The 16,771-nt window shown below is 41.0% G+C and overlaps 1 protein-coding gene across 3 annotated transcripts in view; it reads left to right on the plus strand.

Moving 5' to 3' along the window:
* Positions 1-16,771, plus strand: part of dmgdh (dimethylglycine dehydrogenase) — a 200,459-nt gene that overhangs the window by 175,734 nt on the left and 7,954 nt on the right. The window lies entirely within an intron of this gene.

Here is a 16,771-nt window from a genome sequence, read left to right on the forward strand (position 1 = left end):
CATTAAACTTTCATTTCATTCACATAAAAATGAATTTTCATCATATATCATATACATCATATTTCTAGATTTATGACATGTTCAGCAAGTTGTGGGCTATTTAACAAAAAAGACTGAATTGGAATATCATTAACCTTGCAAATTCTACAGTGAAAAAAAATTATATTAAAAAAAACATGTACCTTACCAGTAATACAGGAAGTAAGTATACTGTATATTTATTGAAGATCATTTCGGAATAGAGACATAAAATACATTTGATTACAACTTCCTTATAATCAGTATAATATGAAAATTATATACATACATAAAATGTATTATTATTTATGAAAAGCTAGGAATACAATCAACTTCAACATCACTCAAAAATCAATGTGTTCTAAACACTTGAAAGTGGATTACATAGAACAAGCCTGTTGAGAATAAACACATACACACAAACTCACACCCACACACACAGAGGAGGATAGGGAAAGGTGGGGTGGGGAACCTGAAGGTTGAACACAGAAGACCTATGACTCATTACGAAATGCATCCCCTTCTGCAGAATGCCAAATCTGACAGCAATTTTGTTTACCAAAAAAAACCTACCGCTACACTCCGGGCCATACAAGCTACTTTAGTGTTATTACCGGTATGTAATTTATTGTTTTTATAACAAAGCCAACAATTTTCTTTGGCTCCTGCTGTACAGGAATATGTACTTGATGAAAAGACGATGGAGTAGTAGTTGGAGCAGCTGAAGGTGAGGCTGAAATTTCGACCGAAATGCCTGCCAACTGTTGTGATAGATTTTCTCTAAAGTATTTCTGGCTGTAGCTACCAAATCTAGGTTGAACACCAGATTCTGCATTCCAAACTTGAAGCTAGAAAATGTAATGCCAGAGTAATTACAATAGTGGATGGAAAGCTGCTGGCTTAATGTTGGTGGGGAGATTCCTGAAAAAAAAAAACATTGAATCGCTTAATCTTTGAGTTCATACTAACCCTCTTACCAAAAAACCTTGTGCGTCTGGCATTGAGATATCACACTCAAGGTGGGTTTGACCTTGACACTTGACTTCATCATTGAGTCCATACAAATGTTCACACCAAATTTGAAGCATGTAGCCTACGTCAAGCTGTTCTGAAGTTGTGGCACAAGCACGAAAGCTGGCCTTTGGAAAATACAGTTCAGAGAAAGCCTAATTGTATGCAATGCAATAGGCTTCCTGCAAAACGGGGCTTTCAGTTGGTGTTGATGACTGCTCATTCTGCACCCAGATAACAATTAGTCATTGAATCTACAGTATGTTAAATCAACACTAGGCTACTTTGTCAATGTTAAAATCATTGAATCAACGCCGCACTGCAACATTGATACTGCATCACTGTTGCACCCTTCATTAATATTGAAATTCTAACTACATATCAACGGAATTTCAATGGTATTTCCACTAAAATGAATATTGAAACAATGTTGAAAGTACAACCAAACTAAAGATCAATGTGATTTCAATGGTATTTCAATATATATTAAACCTCAGTAAACCACTATTAGTCTACTCTGGCAAAATATTGGGAAATTCATATCCTGCTTTATCTACAGCCAGGATAAATTTGGCTAGGCCTAGGTATGTCTGGTTTAGGCTACACAAGCTTGCATAAATAACCATTGACAACTTGTTATCAGTTAAGCAAGTGCATTTATTCACTCTTCATCTAGAAATTCACGTGTGTTGTGCTTTCCTGCCATCCATTCAGTATAGCAATATGGCTAAGTTTCAGCCAGTGACTGTTTGCCATAGAAGGTAATTTCCGTCAGGCCAGCTATCGGAAAGGCGGCTGACAATTTGAGTGTGAAGGCTTAGCACTGCACACAACCGCAAACCTAGAAACGCTACCGAGGTCTAGCTAACGTAATATAACTTAACTACTGCATCCTCGGTAATCGCTTAATGTATGTAAACTATTATTACCGAACTAGCTAGAGTTAAATTTAATGTCCTCTCTAGACGTAGCATCTACGAGTATGTTGCTAAGCTACAAGTTTGAAGCTAATGCCAGCTTGCTTGCTTACTTGATTAGCCGAGTCGTTTTAAACAGACTTCACACACTCCATTCGAATAAAAAACAAGAACTTAAACTTTCTTCAAGAGGATGGTTGAAAGCGTGAAGTGGCCTATAGGAATCAATGACGCAAGGACAACGCTACTGCCCATGTGCACAAGTTAATTACGGGATGTGTAGTTTTAGGGAGCGCCAGATTGTATGCATTAGAAGCAGAGACAGTTGGATTCACAGGTGACACCTGTGCCAGTGTTCTGATTAGCCCGGGAACTACTCTGGGAGCCTAACGAGCGCAGCTGGCTTGAGGCCATTATGACATCACAGCCATTCAAGTCTATGGGGGGAAAATTAGCTTTTAACATTTTTAATCCCCTATTTCTCAAAAAGTATAAACATTTGAAAAAATCTGAAATAATAACTCTCTTGCCCCACTCCAGACCTTCAGAACGGTTATTTTAACATGTCTGTACGTTAAGCCGTTAGAGTCGCATTCGTTCTTGAAAAGGTAAAAAGAAAAGGTTATAAGAAGAAGAATAAGAAGCCAGGAGATTTCAAGATAGTGGATTCCATCCACTATAATAATAAGAAACTACTGACAACGGCAATGTCAATGGAGAAAAAGTGTACACAATATGTATTTATCATTTGGTCAATGCTCCCTGATCCCTCCCATCACATACCCTTTACCATACCTAGAGATTGGCATGGTGTTATTTTATGGAAGAATATTAGACTCAAAAGTTTTGTACGTGTGTATCTCACATTTTGAAACTGTAGAAATTATTTGTAACTGTAAAAATGATCTGTACAAGTAATTGTCAATATCACAAATATGCCCTACACTTACAAATCTATTCTACGGTAAGGAATCAGTTTTACAGCTATAAATCATCCTACAAATATATTCTACAATTACAAATCAATATTCTACGTACAAAAAGTTGTCCTACAGTTAGGGACCGTTCGTTATTTATAAACGGGGTCACCGGAGGAAAATAGGGGAGGGTCATGTCTTTTTATTCTTTGTTGAGGGGAGGGTCACCTAACTTTTTTTTGTCTAGGAGGGGGGGTCACCCATCTTTTGTATTAATGAAAACAGCAAAAAATCAAAGTGGCTTGTTTGATTGTTGATTTCTGTCGCCATATAACGTTCTCTTTCGTTCCATAGCTCTGTCAATATTGAACAATGAAAATAAGGGAGATTTCCCGGGTTTCTCACGCAAAATACGGAAAATGTCAACATCCGTCCCCATTAACGTTGGAAGGGTTGGAGCAACAAAGTATACTACTTTATTCACGCCTAACAGCCTATATCCATTTGGTCAACTTTATCCAGCCCTAAAAAAGCTAACTTTGGTTTACTTGTAGTTTACCGTGTAGCCTAGCCTAACTTTAAACAGTGTGCATGCTTATAAAGCATACTTGTGCTTCATTCATCCACACATCCAGCTCCTAACGTTTTGACAAGCATCTCTACCAATTGACCTTGTTCCTGCCCATCTCTAGCTTTGCTGTCTCCATCCTTTCTGTTTTTGTTGTTTGCAAAAAAATATATAGTAGGCCCTATTGGTAAACCAGCAACAAGTGCAATTTGTTAATCGCTGTCATTCTCTCTCCTGCCAACAAAAATGTGTTACATTCCAAGTAGCAGTGCGTAATTCTGCTTCATAAAGCAGAATACAGAATGCAAATACATTGGTCATATAAATAGCCAGTTTGGTCTACAGTGTAGGCTAGAGTTGGTAAGTTATGGTAGGCCAACTTGGAGTGAATATACAGGGGGATTTCTTTGGCTCTTAGCCTGGCAGGTGCGTAGACATAGCCTACGGCCGAACACTGCAAGCGCCAATGAATCGTGCTCTCACAACAACCACGTCGTTAACTTAAATAGGCCTACTGTAGGTTAACATCACTCTGAGTTCGCATTCAAGCAAGCAAAACGATGATTTGAATACATCTGTTTCTCTGGAAGGGCAAGGGGTAACAACAGGACAACACAGAGACAGGCCAGAATGCAGGACTAATGTTATGAGAGTATTACAGTAATATGGGATATTCTACGGGAAAAAATTAAAACGGCAAGACAGCGGGGAAAAGTTAAAATGATAGGCATAAACCCGGAAAAAGTTGGCATGTTAGGTATTTTTCGGTCCCTGTGATTATTTGTGAAATTGTGCAAATGGCCTTTTCAAGTCATTTGAGAAGGGTTCAGGGAAAGGAGTGTAGCAAGCTCCCAAATTGACGCTCGTCTGAGAAATTGAGTTTTGGATAATGTTCAGCTTCGGCAGCTTTACAATGACTGAGGAAGCCTAGAGACGAGTCCATAGCAACAAGTTTATGTGTTGAATTTGTTATTACCCAGTGTGCTTTGTTGAATGGTCTCAATGTTTTATTGTTTTATTTCATGTGAATACTTACTAGAGAAGTAAATTATTTCAAGTAGGCTAATGCAGTTGCAGGAAGTGTGCATTTAGTTTCCATGCTTGTTGTGTTTCCACAACAATGTTAGTGAGTAAATCTACAGAAATGGCCACCATCTTGGTGAAGTGTGATGTGTGATCAGAAAGCAGAGGGTGAGTTTAGAACGATTGCTTAAATCGACGTGTTTTCATAGCGCTCCATAGCGCTAGGTATCGACGATTGGCCGGGGAGGGTCATGTCTTTTTTGAAAAGACTGCTGGAGGGTCGTTGAAAATGTTCTTGCAGGCAGGGGAGGGTCATGCAACTTTTGATTGAAGCACTCAAAATCCCTCCGGTGACCCCGTTTATAAATAACGAACGGTCCTTTACAAATCTTTTCTGCAGGTGCACAGACTTTTGCACCACCTTAGGGATAAAAAGCGTCTCATATGTATTGTGTGTGTGTGTATCAGGATTTGTAACTGTAAAAATGATTTGTGATTTAACAAAAAAATAACAAGAACAATTTTAAGTATTACTCATATGTCCTTCACTTTGGGGCAGCCGTGGCCTACTGGTTAGCACTTCGGAGGGTTGCCGGTTCGAACCCCGACCAGTAGGCACGGCTGAAGTGCCCTTGAGCAAGGCACCTAACCCCTCACTGCTCCCCGAGCGCCGCTGTTGATGCAGGCAGCTCACTGCGCCGGGATTAGTGTGTGCGGGATTAGTCCGAGGGGCGGGATAATCAGTTGTCTTTCAAGTTCCCTCTGCACGCAATAGGACAGCGGCAGCGCTATGAGTCCCATGCGTTTCCCACCAGCGGAGCTAGTTGGCTAGTTCAAACATTTGCCAACTTAATAAAAGCTTAACTCGTGTCACACTGTTCGCCAACAGCAACATCCATCTTATTTGTTTTCAAGTAGCAGTGAATTCAAGCCAAACCGTTGCAACTCTGCCATCAATCATTATGTTAAGCCCACCTAACAACTCTATACATGATTTCATTGGCCTGATTAAGCAGGGCTGTACAGTGCGACATATATGTCGCACATGCTACAAAAAAATTAGTTTGTGCGATGGATGATTTACCAAGGTAGCACTGGTGCTACAGTATACAGTTTTGCTTATTGCAATACAATGCATGTGTGTGAGACTGACAGGGAGGCTACAGCAATTACCTTCTACTGTGATCAGTGCAACTGGCTACACCAGATGTGATAGCGGCGCTTAGGCTACGTAAAAAAAAAAAAAATTTTGCGCGTCGTGAACGGAGCTCTTCGTTACGAGCCCGGTGTAGGCTCCCGGTGAAACGTTTGTTTGTTTGAAGTGCGTATGTATAGACTACTTCTGTGAGAGGGGAATCGATGTAGGCTACTTTGATTTCAACTTAGTTGCAGTCTACACGATTAAAAACTATGTCTACTTGTTTGTAGGCCTAGTATCCAAATCCAAATCCAAAACAAACAACACCTTGCAAATTATCCTCGCGAATCAAACAAGTGATAGATACGTTTAGCCTAAAGCGAAAGTATCTTCCGACCGGGCCGGGCTGAGGTGATTAGATTAGGCAAGCAGAGGTAGAAGTTTGTGGCAATCGCCTTGTTGCTTTGCATTTTTAGTTCAGTTTAAAACGAACAACTTATCCAAACAACACCATTCAGATCTAAAACTTAGAAGAAAAAAGTCCACCGGGACGTTCGCTTCTATCTGTCAAATATGAGCCCACTTCATGCGCAACAGTCTCGCTTAGTAGTGCTTAATAACCTATACAAGATCGGTTCCGAAAAAACCTTCACGACACTTTAATTACGACTGCGTTAGCCACAGACCTTCAGCTATCTAGGCTACCTACTGTAGTTTATGTGTATGGAACAGTCTAGGGATGCATTTGACATGTCAGTTAGCCTACTCATTTGCACCACTGTAATTACGGTATTTCACTCGTGCAATGACAATAAGGTTGAATGTAGGGTTACACTAATCTAAAAACTTAGAAATATGAACTAAACGTGAATTAAATCTTAGTGGAATAAAATCTTCAGCATATCTTTTACTTATTCAAAAATAAATTAACGGACTTCCATGAATAAGAAAAATTAACAAAAAATCAATGGCATGACCTGTCTTGCTGATACCCATTGAAACGTCTAGCTGCTAACTGCATGGAACTGTCAGGGATTGTTTTTTTGTTTTTACAAAAACACAACAACTAAATAACATATCATGCTGATAGCTTTTGTTCATCTCAAACACAATGTAGCCAGGTGAGATGTTTACAAGTACATGGTCTTTTATCAATCCAGTTGCAGTAGGCCTAGATCCCAACCACAATTGATGAACTGTGATGAACTGATTGTTTTTAGAGGTTTTATATCGATGCTACAGAATTTGTGGCTGGTGCTACAAAACTTTTAACCTCTGTAGCACCAGTGCTACTTGCAAAAAAAGTTAACGTACAGCCCTGTTAAGTTTCGATTTCTGGAGCTCACAAGCCAACGGAGAGTTGCTAGACTAGCCCTGGCAGCAAATGTAGATTTCTAGGCTACACGTAAACTCCATGATGGTCTAAACTCTAAAGAGAATCTGTGATGCTGTCATGATGACAAACTTCTCTCCATTGATCTGTTAACTTAGCTCGCTCTCGCATCTCAAGCGTACAATGACCATCCACATCATATTGTGTTGTTTTCCAGGCTAAATGATGTCCATTTTTCTTCCAATAGCTGGCCTCATGCAATGTGGACCTTGGTATAGACTAGACCTAGCTATCAAAACGTAAACGCCATAGGCTAATGACCTAAGCTTAACATACTTAAGACTTCTCTGTCATGACAATCCACAGCACAATTTAAGTTTTCCGGAGCAAATAGGCCTGGTCTTAATTTTCTCTCGCAACAGCTGGCCACTCGCGGCATAAACTAATATATATTTACCTTATTATTAGGTAACTATGCCAGTTTTCGACACATACACGACATGGACATACAGTACTTCTGCCCCGGAAGAAAGCCAGTGACAAGTAGCCTATAGATACAGTCGGTTAAGACGTTCGGAAAGGTTACCGCCCCCCACGAGGGGGAAAGCATGCTAACCTCACACAATGGAAGTCAATGGGCGAACTAGCTAACAGTTAGACTTTATACATTCGTTTTACATTCAGGTGGAGTTCTGCTTGTTTCTGAACACAATAATTTGAAGGAATTGTGTTTACTTAACTGCCCAGTGTATGCTAACAACTTAATTCACCCTCGATTGCCCAATGTTGACGACAAATTTCTCTGGAAGCTATATTCAATGGTAGCATCACTAGGTTGCTAACTGGCTAACTTTATATCGTCAGTGTAACATAACCAACTGGTACACATTACTTGTTAAAACTATTCCCACGGCCATTGTAGAGAATGTGCATTCATGTGAGAATAAATTCAGATGCAACTTACGAGTATGTGATGTTAGGGCAAAAGGGTTAGCTTGCTAAACCGAGCTACACAGTCCGGCCATTGAAAGCAGTTCTACAATGAGTACACTCGAGACAGTTCTGGCCATTTAACTGGAATTAGCAAAATGAGGGAACTTAATGTTACCCTTAACCTCCTTGACACAGATAACTCTCAGTTGAAACTTGTTTGTGCCGTTTAGTGATGTTTGCTAAAAGATTTAATATTTTTATAGGTGCTTTCTGTACTCAAGCCGGTGCACCTCCATTAGTTTACATGCAATCTAAACAAATGTTTTCCCCCTCGGGGGCTTTTCAGCCACGGTAACCACGGCAACTGGGGGCGGTAACCACGATTATGACTAGTATCCGACTGTATGTATAGCCTATTATACACCAGTGATTATCTTTTTTATTAGTCAAGTGAAGTCAAGTCAGATTTATTTGTATAGAGCATTTAACATGCACAGAGTGCAACCCAAAGCGCTTCACATATAAGACATTGTCATTGACACAGACTAACAAAGACAAAAGATGCCGGACGGAGCGGCGTAGTCGCCAGCGTACCCATGACACCAAGACATACATTTAAGAAATAACAAACAAACACAAAAGATGCCGGACGGAGCGGCGTAGTCGCCAGCGTACCCGTGACACCAAGACATACAAGAAACAAATTAATAAATAAAATAAATACAAATTAAAAATAAAATTAGTCCAATTTCCAAACGGCTGAAAATGTCCAAGGGGCAAAGATGACCCGCGTGACAACTGCGCACAGCTGTGTCTTCACGATGCAACACCAAAAGTTCTTAATAACTGACCAACCCGGAGAATCCACTGGCAGTCTGGAGAGCACTGGAAGGACAAGACAGTCCGAATTTGTGATGGGCGACCCTGCTGATTATCAGCTCGGTGGTCCTAGGCAGTGACCGTTTGTTGTTTCATGGTTGACGCGGTCATCAGAGTTTCTTAGCACTCAATCCAGACTCCAGGCACCGGTAGATGCTAGCATAGCAGCTCGCATGTCAGTCGCAGCTCGGTGGTCGTGGCAGCTGCAGATCTCTTGCAGATTGAGGCACCCTTGCTAAGCAATCCCTCCGTCCAGACATTGGATGTGCAGCGTCACGGATGGATGAGGGACTTCAGAGACATAAGGCAGGCTAGCCAAGGCGCTCATCAGCCCAATGGAAGCTGGTGTTAACTTCAACGTTAACTTGACGTTGATGGTGTCAGCCGAGTTTTTATTAGCCTACATTCACTGTGTGGCTCATGAATCTGCTTAGAATATTGGACAGTTCACAGAAGGAAGTAGACTCATTTTAATTAACATCATTTTCAGATAGATCACAAGACAAGCAAATTCCATGTATCGGTGTTGAATTAATCCCATGTAAGCTATATTGTTTTGCCAGCGTGTCTCCCGTGTGCACCATTGTGAGCATAACATCCTCGTTCTTCTGACAGTCGATCCTCTTCAACCCACGTGAGGTGGGGTGCGCTACCTCCTGACTCTGTGATTGGTTAGTGAACTTAGATTCCTGATTGGCTAGCCAAACCTGAGCATCGCCACTGGCTATTCAACAGGAAGTGCCAGAACAGTCTCAAAAGTATCTGTATACTTGCAGAAAATACTTTTGCGAGCGGCAGAGATTCGTAATGGCAGAATAGCTTTGTAATTCTTTCTCTATTTTTAAAGCGCATTTAACATGCACATAGTGCAACCCAAAGCGCTCCACAAACAAGACACATAACAACAAGACAAAAACCGGATGGAGCGGCGTAGTCGCCAGCGTACCCATGACATCAAGACATGACAAATAGGCCCTACATTTAAAAAATAACAAATACAAAAAATGCCGGACGGAGCGGCGTAGTCGCCAGCGTACCCGTGACACCAAGACATAGCCTACAAGACAGACAACAAAACAAATAAAAAAAGAAAATATATTTAAAAGGGGGGAAAAGTGATGTTAAAATTAGTCCAATTTCCAAACCAGCTGAACATTTCCAAGGGCAATGATGATCCGTGAAAACTGCGCACAGAGTTGTGTCTTCACAACCGATGCAATGCCAACAAAGTTCTTTAGCAACTGACCAACCCGGTGAATTCACTGCCATTCTGGAGATAATGTTAACGTTAGAAGCTAGGCCTTGTAGACTGCAGTCTGGAGATGACTGGAAGCACAGTCCAAAGTACTGGGCGATCGTGTAGATCCGCAATTCGGTGGACTTAACAGCGACCGTTTGTTGCTCCGTGAGATTGCAGCTCTTCACCGTTAACGTTAGTCTGCAGTTGGCAAGGCAGCTCGCAGGTCAGCAACAGCTCGACGGCCACGGCAGATCTTTCGCAGAGTAGCCAGCCTAGGTCCAGCTGTCCCGAGAGATCCCCTCGACCAGGCAGTGAAGTGCACTGTTCACGGATGGGTGGAAGGATGTCAGAGGCCCAGTTAGTCTGCAGTTGGCATGGCAGCTCGCAGGTCAGCAACAGCTCGGCGGCCACGGCAGGTCTTTCGCAGAGTAGCCTAGGTCCAGCTGTCCCGAGAGATCCCCTCGACCAGACAGTGAAGTGCTGCACCGCTCACGGATAGATGGAAGGATGTCCGATGCCCAGCTAGGGCAAAAGCTAGCCATAGCAAGCTCCCAATGGACAAATGTCAACGACATCAGCTGACTTAGAAGCAGCAAAAAGGACTAAGAATAACACGAAAACTATCAAAAATAGCGTAAATAAATAGGGAACTGTGGAAGGTTTAGTACCTGTGGAATATATTTGTAAGTGAAGGACATATGAGTAATACTTAAAATCGTTCATGTTATTTTTTTTTGTTAAATCACAAATTAGTTTTACAGTTACAAATCCTGATACACACACACACAAAACATATGAGACGCTTCTTATCCCTAAGGTGGTGCAAAAGTCTGTGCACCTGTAAAAAAGATTTGTAACTGTAGGACAACTTTTTGTGCGTAGACTATTGATTTGTAATTGTAGAATATGTTTGTAATGGTAAAATATTTTTAACTGTAGGATGATTTGTAGCTGTAAAACTGATCCGTACCTGTAGAACAGCTTTGTAAGTGTAGGGCATATTTGTACAATTATATTTGACAATTACTTGTACAGATCATTTTTACAGTTACAAATTATTTCTACAGTTTCAAAACGTGATACACACGTACAAAACTTTTGAGTCTAATATTCTTCCATACAGGTTTAGATATTTATAAATACAGGTTTGCATCATTGAAAACTGAATAAACAAAAAAATTTGCAAGAGATTTACAGCTATTTGAAGTGTGAATACTGCAATGATTGCAAAAAGATCTGTGATCTTGACAGTGTCACCTGTGGAGCCATTACGTGTCTTTGGTTGAAACTCATGTCCACTGCCTGGTTTGGATCGTAATCACAGGAGAGAACATCTTCCATCATGGCAGTCATGTAGCTGTAGTCCTTTTCTATCATCACAGGTTTTGCTCTGAAGTTCTTGTGGACTTTGCTCCAAGCGATTTTGAATATGGGTTCACCAACGGTCTCCCCATCTTGATAAACGGCCTATTCAAAAATAAAAAGGGAAAATAAGAAAAAAGACAATCGTTAAGTGGTCGTGTTGTGTAAATGGAATCACACACACAGAAGATATGTCTGCTATTTATTCTGGCTAGCAGGATCTATCAGTTTCTCTCAGAAAATGGTATAGCTCCAAAAGGCATGGAATAGTATATAGCAGACAAGCAAGTACTATTAGAGCTGCTTGCCATCAATAATCTGTCATCATCGTGTTAAACCCAGCAATAGTGAACCAGGAGTTTGGCAATGCATGTTAAGCATAAAAAAATACTGATGTACTGATGACATCATTAACCTTGTTTCACTAGAAACAGACTGATGTCACATAGTGCAAAATACTGTGCAATGACTGGGAATGATTACACTCACCTGTTCCTTGTTCACATTGTTGTTATGATCCAGGGCAGCAAGCATAGAGGCATGAACCATAACATCATATCCAAAATGCGTTCTCTTTGGGAGGTATTTCAGATACAACCCCAAAACAGAAAAGGTTGGGACTTTGTGTAAAATGTGAATAACAACAGAATGTAATAATCTGCAAATCTTAAACTCATATTTAGTTGCAAAAAGGACACAGACAACATATTAAATGTTGAAAATGACAATTTGACTATTTCATGGAAAATATTTGTTAATTTTGAATTTGATACCAGCAACATGTTTCAAAAAAAGTTGGGACGGGGGTAACAAAAAGCTGGAAAAGTTGTGTAATGATAAAGAAAACGAAAGGAAGAATGTTTCACAACTAATTAGGGTAACTGGCAACACGATTGGGTATGAAAAAGAGCATCACAGAGAGACCCTGCGTCTCTTAAAAGTAAAGACGTAGGGGGTATACAAATTGGATAGTCATGGTCTTTTGGACCTCAGATGGCACTGCATGTTAACTCAAAGCGTCACAGAGATGTTAGTCCACTTCCTGTTTGGCGGCTTCATCGCCATATTTGATTGGCTGTCACATGCAAACAAAAATGAAATTGAAAAATCTGACAAGTATCGTTTGTGCGGCTCGGGCAGAAGATCATCTCCACCAAGTTCCGTGAAAATCAGATGAAATTTGTGACCGCTGAAACTTTTCGTAGAGTTTGGACAAAATCCAATATGGCGGAGGTCCAATATGGCGGTAAGTGACGTAATAGGGGTCATTGAACATAGGTCGGTCCAGGGATTCCAACGGTGGCTGATATGTGAAAATTGGACACACCGTTCAATGGTCACATGCGTGAATGCAATCCAGGTTCGACCCATTGGTGGCGCTAGAGCGTTGGGCATACAGTTCTGTAAATTGGTGAGAGTGATCGATCATGGGACGGTTCTGAATCTGTGCGCCGAATTTCATAACTTTAGACCAAGCGGTTCTATTTTCGGCCAAATTTTGACCAGTTGGTGGCGCTAGACGGCTGGGTTTAGAGATCCGTAAATGAGCATGAGTGGTCAGTGCAGTGTCCCGAAACTTTCTGGCAAATTTCAGCACTTTTTAGCCAGGCGTTCTATGGGCTGCCATAGACTCCAATGGCGGAAGTATAATAGGAAAAGCTAGTAACTCGCATCTCTCAGTGCGCAAGGCCATCCCGGCCTCGCGCACCGTCGGTGCTCGGGCCCTAATTAAAATAACATCTGATGCAGTGGACTGAGATGGGAAATGTAATGTGGAACCAAAATGGTGGGGGGAAAAATATTTTAACATTTCCATTTTGCCGAGTTGATGGGGTCAGGTGAGGGGGGTAACAAAATGCTGGAAAAGTTGTGTAATGATAAAGAAAACAAAAGGAAGAATGTTTCACAACTAATTAGGGTAACTGGCAACACAATTGGGTATGAAAAAGAGCATCCCAGAGAGGCAGGGTCTCTTAGAAGTAAAGATGTAGGGGTATTCATCACTCTGTGTAATCCTGTGTGCACAAACGATGAAACAATGTCATTTTAATGCTTCTTAACATGAAATTGTGACGTATTTAGGGAGTTCATCATCTACAGGACATAATATTATTAAAACATTCAGAAAATCCAGAGAAATCTTTGCAAAAAAGGGAAATAGCTGAAAAAGAAATTGGATGGCCGTGGTCTTTTGGACCTCAGATGGCACTGCATCAACACCAGACCTGTTTCCAGACCTGTCATTGTATGGGCTCAGGAAAACCTCTGATAACCATTGTCTATGTGCCCAGTTTGATAATCAATTCAAAAACTGCAGCCAAAATTGTAACAGCTAAAATTGTATTGAGACATGATTCAGAAAATACCACCCTCTTATCTGGGCCTAAGCTTGTTTAAAATGGACTGAGGTAATGTGAAAAAAGGTCCTGTGGTTAGACCAATCAAAGTTTGCCATTCTTTTTGGAAATCATGGACTCATCTGGGCTAAAGAAGAGAGGGCCTATCCAAGTATCCAACCTATTCAACTTGTTTTAGTGCTCAGTTCGAAACCCAACATCTATGACGGTGTGGAGGAGCATTAATGCCTACAGCATGGGCATCTTGCGCATTTGGCAAAGCACAATCAATTCTGAATTATGTATACAGGTTTTGAGCAAAATATACTGCCATCCAGGCAATGTCTTTTCCAGGGACGACCTTGAATATTTCAGGAAAACAATGGCAAAATGAATTCTGCACATATTTAAATAGTATTTCTCCATAGAGGAAAAGTCCAGGTGCTAAGATGGCCTGTCTGCAGTCCAGATTTGTCAAATTGGGTGCATAATGGAATGGAAAGCATGACTAAGAATACCCCATACTGTGGAGCAACTGAAATCCTATGTCGGGGAGTAATGGGACAACATTTCATTATCAAAACTGTAGCAAATGGTCTCCTCAGTTCCTAAACATTTACAGAATTGTGTTAAATGAAGAGGTGAAGCAGCACAGTGGTAAACATGCTCCCGTCCCAACTTTTTTTGAAACATGTTGCTGGCATCAAATTCAAGATTAACATATACTTTCCATGAAATAGTCCACATTTTCATTTTCAACATTTGACATGTTGTCTATGTCCTTTTTGCTGCTAAATATGGGTTTACAAGACCTGTATATTATGACATTCTGTTTTTATTTGCATTTTACACAACGTCCCAACTTTTTCTGTTTTGGGGTTGTACATGGAGTGATACACCTTAAACAAAATATAATTTGAAATGAGAACAATTACAATTGAATTACACCCGGCAATGGAAATCATGCCTACTTATGATATTCAATGTCTATACTTGATCATACCTCTAGTGTTGTTGTGTGAACGCACTCCGTTAAGTGATCCAAGTCTTTTAAAAGCCACTTGTCTGTCACAGTCATCACAAGACTGTTGTGTGCAACAGATCCTGGTTTCAGCCACAGCTTCCCTCTTCAAGGGGCTGCCTCATCAAGGGGCTCGTTTGGACATTTGTGGTAGTACCTGTTCCCAGGCCACTCATGACGGTTGGTAATATGGTGTACTACGGAGACCCACTTCTCTCTCAATAGTTCAGCATTACCCTCACATGTTTGTCCACACCACTACAAATGATTTATTATGGATGTTATCCACTCTGCCAGGCCTTCACATTCCTTTGTCTTTGCTGCCTTCGCTAATTTTTTTGATAGGCTTTTGGCCACATGCCATGGGTCAAATTGATGTTTTTCAGGATTGTTTACCCTCATTTCTTTCACAATTTGAGGATGGCGGTCAGTGGAGATGGTGCTCACCTTAACTCCATTGTCTTCAATTGTTTGTAGAGCATCTTGAAACCCTTGATCTCTAAGCAATTGCTTTAACTGCTCCTCAAAAAACTAGAAAAACTCTAGTGCTAATTCCTTCATCATGTGAATTAATTGAAGGTTGTGAGCCCTGTGTACTTTGAGAGGACTCTGATGCACTTGCAGTGTAATCCTGATCAAATAGACTACGCTGTGACTGAGACAGATCGCTAGGTTCATTATCTGATAAGAACAGATCTTGAGAGTTGTCATCCTCCACTACCAACTCATGTTTACGTGCGTAACTACTATGGTCGGTCGCCACCTGGTAGTGCGCATCAGCTGGCCACTGTACAGCTGCATCCAATTGGTGTAGCCCGAAATCCGTCTGAGCCTCGACAAGTGCATGGTTGTCTGGTTCGACACAGTCCATGGTTTCCTCTTCACGAGCAGGGACACAAGCGCTAATGTTAGTGCTACTTAGCATGCTATCCAGCGTCTCTTGCCTTAGCCGTTTCTGTTCATGATTTACACTTGAAATACACGGACGTTTAGCATTCTTGTGAGAAAAAATCGTGGGTATTGCATTCGGTTTAAGTACTCGCCTTTAACCACAAACCCTCATGAGCTCGTTTATCAGCTGTTGGCGATCAAAATCCTCAAATGAATCAAGGCTAAAGTGTCGAGAACAGAGAATTGGGTAATTGGGGAGTTTCACCTGCCCACAAGCATCTTCCCATTGTTTTCTTCTTTCTTGTATAGGTGGGTCCGACGGTGAACTGTAGAAGAGTGTTTTTCAAAATGCCCGCGAACGCTGGCCTCTGATGTGTTCTTTTTAGTTCAGCCAGTTCAGCAGTCAGGACTGTCATGCGTCATCAACAATCAACTGCCCATAGTACAAAAAAGCTGAAAAAAAGTAGTGATCCTGCTTTTTTATTTTTCTTAATCATGAAAGCGTTTCAGGTATTTTTACCCACGCGCCTTACTAAAGAGGAGTATTGGTATTATATCTAGACCAATTTGTCAAACTATCCAGAGATCCTTTTAAGCATACAATAGATAGGTAGATAGATAGAGATATGTATTTATATAAGTGTAAGTATTACACTACATATTACAGCAGTGAGCTGCCTGCTACAGTGGCGCTCGGGGAGCAGTGAGGGGTTAGGTGCCTTGCTCAAGGGCACTTCAGCCGTGGATTTGGGCATGGAAGAGCAGTGCTCAACCACTTCCCCAGCCCACATTTTTCCTACTGGGTCAGGGATCGAACCGGCAACCCTTCGGTTACAAGCCTAAAGCCCTAACCAGTAGGCCACGGCTGCCCCAAATCATCCCCAAAGGGAAGTGATGGTGTTACAGCAGCAATTAATAATATAAACATACATCACACATATACATACATACATACAAAAAAAATCTGTCTCTCTTAAGACTACATATCCTGTTCAACTGCTTCCTCTGGCCAAAACTGTTTCAAAGTAAAAGTCATCACTACAATATTTCACTGTTAAACAATTTAACCATATAAACGACTCAACTTTTTAACTGTTCAGCTATTCCAACTGTTGGTTGTCATCAACTATGACTCCCACCAACTGTAGTTAGTTAACATTGTTAGCATAGTTAACATTGTTAGC

The sequence above is a fragment of the Alosa pseudoharengus genome, unplaced genomic scaffold (assembly GCF_046254945.1).
Source record: "Alosa pseudoharengus isolate Yale_2024_CS ecotype anadromous, Long Island Sound unplaced genomic scaffold, YU_APseudo_1.1 YU_APseudo_1.1_scf_14, whole genome shotgun sequence".
Classification (NCBI taxonomy): Eukaryota; Metazoa; Chordata; class Actinopteri; order Clupeiformes; family Clupeidae; genus Alosa; species Alosa pseudoharengus.